Source organism: Ictidomys tridecemlineatus, unplaced genomic scaffold (assembly GCF_052094955.1).
Source record: "Ictidomys tridecemlineatus isolate mIctTri1 unplaced genomic scaffold, mIctTri1.hap1 Scaffold_45, whole genome shotgun sequence".
NCBI lineage: Eukaryota > Metazoa > Chordata > Mammalia > Rodentia > Sciuridae > Ictidomys > Ictidomys tridecemlineatus.
Genome location: NW_027522913.1, coordinates 1,230,553 through 1,233,218, shown reverse-complemented (window position 1 = coordinate 1,233,218; position 2,666 = coordinate 1,230,553).

Sequence of the window (2,666 nt, the reverse complement as noted above, 5' to 3'; positions counted from 1 at the left end):
AATCCTACATATCATTTGCACAATTAATAACAATATTCACATAACACATTAGGCTTTTCTAATATTCTTTCATAAATACAGATTCAAACTCTTCAAATATAAAAAAGAAAATCAAGTATACTAAATCATTTAAAAAATTTCAATATTTTTATTACACACAAATCTTTACAACTTGCACTGATCATAAAAACAATCAACACACTTATGTTAAAAAGTGCTAAATACCATACATTTCTATTTATTCCTCTATTACTTTTTTCTTATTCTGATTTCTTATTCTTCCCAGGGCTATAAATTTTTTTTCTTCCGATAAAGGAGGGTTTTATTTTACACAGAGGATGGGTGAAGATTTTGAACTGAGACCGTCTAAAGTGTTTATTCCAAGAAGCATCCACCTAAGCTTATTACCCAATTAAGCTTATTACCCAATTTTTAGACTTTTTTCCATTGTACCTAAACACTGTTAAAAGTACTAATCTGACAAGTCTTATAGCCTTTGATTTCTGTGTGTTGTTTGTGTGGGGTAAGGTAAAAATTTTATCATCATTATCAATCTGATTGTTGTTGAATGCCTCACTTGATAAAAGGATCTAAAAGCTTCTTTTCAAATGTCTGTTTTGAATGTTTTGATGCTAATATACATCATATATAAGCCTTGTTTTCATTTCTTTATTCTGTATGAATCTTTCTTATTTGAGTTAAACCCATATTTCAGTCAATAGTTATACTGAAATTATAATTTTTCTATCAAGCACTAAGCTCTGCAATATTATGTCATAAGCATTGTTTCCCTGGCTATGAACTCTTATAAAAGATAATAAGAGTTATCCTATAAAAGGTAATTTTGATGACTGCATTAAATTCTGTTAAGAATGTACTTAAAACAAAAACAAAGAATGCATTCAGTTATACAAATTTTGTGTGCTTTTTGCTAACAAATTTAGCACACCTTTTCACATAAATAAACATCAACTAAAAATAGCTGAATAATACCAACTCAAGTCACAGAGATATCTTTAATGTGTAGGAGAAGGTACATATTTATTTTTCGATTTTTAATTAAATTGGCAGTTTGAAGTGGGTTATATTATCATATAACATGTTTGACATTGGTAATAGTCATTAATGTCAATTGTCTCAAGGTTACCACTAAGATGAAAACTTTTAAAAAGAAGAAAGTCCACATTTGAACAATTAGAAAGTTTTGCACATAACTGAAAACTACTTTCCCAGTGTAGAATAAATGTCATTTCCTCTATAAAGCTATACAATTTGCAAAGTCAACAGAAATATTTGGAATTTGACAAAATAATTCTGATATCTACCTAGAAGAGAATGCGAAATAGGTCGCAGATTTTTAAGTTGAAAATAGCAATACTAGTCTACGCCAGAAAGAGGTCAAGGCGCGAGTCAGAGCCAGACCCGCGTCTGAGTCCGAGTGGGTTCGGATTGCCAGCATCACGAGGGCGCCGCAGCGGACGCTGAGGGAGCACGCAGCACGGGTAATAGTCCCCGCGGGACTGGGACTCAGCCCCTCCTGCCCGCTGGGGCGCGCGTCCCGGCGAAGCACTGGCGCCCGGCCCGCGCCCCCATTCCAGCGCACATGTTCAGGCCATGGCCCGCGCCTCTGCCTGAGCCCTGTGCGCCCCAGCCTGCGCTCCCGCGCCCCGTGCTCCCGCCATGGAACCCGGACGCGGTGGCAGGGAGATCATGGGCAGGTTCGAGTTCTCCCGCAAGGACCTGATCGGCCATGGCGCCTTCTCGGTAGTCTTCAAGCACAACCTGGAGGTCGCAGTCAAGTGTATTAACAAGAAGAATCCGGCCAAGTCCCAGACACTGCTGGGGAAGGAAATAAAAATACTCAAGGAACTGAAGCATGAGAACATTGTGGTCTTGTATAACTTCCAGGAGATGGCCAATTCCGTCTACCTGTTCATGGAGTACTGTAATGGTGAGGACCTGGCTGACTACCTGCACACCATGGGGACCCTGAGCGAAGACACCATCAGGCTCTTCCTGCAGCAGATTGCCTGTGCCATGCGGCTGCTACACAGCAAGGGCATCATCCACCTTAACCTCAAGCCCCAGAACATCCTGCTGTCCAACCCTGGGGGGGGGTGCCTTGCGAATCCCAATCACATCCGCGTCAAGATCGCTGACTTTGGGTTCGCCCGGTACCTCCAGAGCAACATGATGGCAGCCACGCTCTGGGGCTCTCCCATGTACATGGCCCCTGAAGTCATCATGTCCCAGCACTACGATGAAGAGGCAGACCTGTGGAGCAGCGGCACCATCGTGTACCAGTGCCTGACTGGCAAAGCCCCGTTCCAGGCCAGCAGCCCTCAGGATCTGCGCCTGTTCTAGGAGAAGAACAAGACTCTTGTGCCCATCATCCCCCCAGAGACGTCGGCACCCCTGAGGCTCCTGGCTCTGCTGCAGAGAAACCACAAAGACCGCATGGACTTCGAGGAATTTTTTCGTCACCCTTTCTTGGACGCCAGTGCCTCCATTAAGTCCCCGCCGGTGCCTGTGCCCTCTTACCCGAGCTCAGGGTCTGGCAGCAGCTTCAGGAGTAGCTCCACTTCTCATCTTGTCTCCCGCCATACCTAGGGGAGATGCCCCACATGCAGAAGATGCTCACCTCCCCAGTGGACATGGCCGGCTTC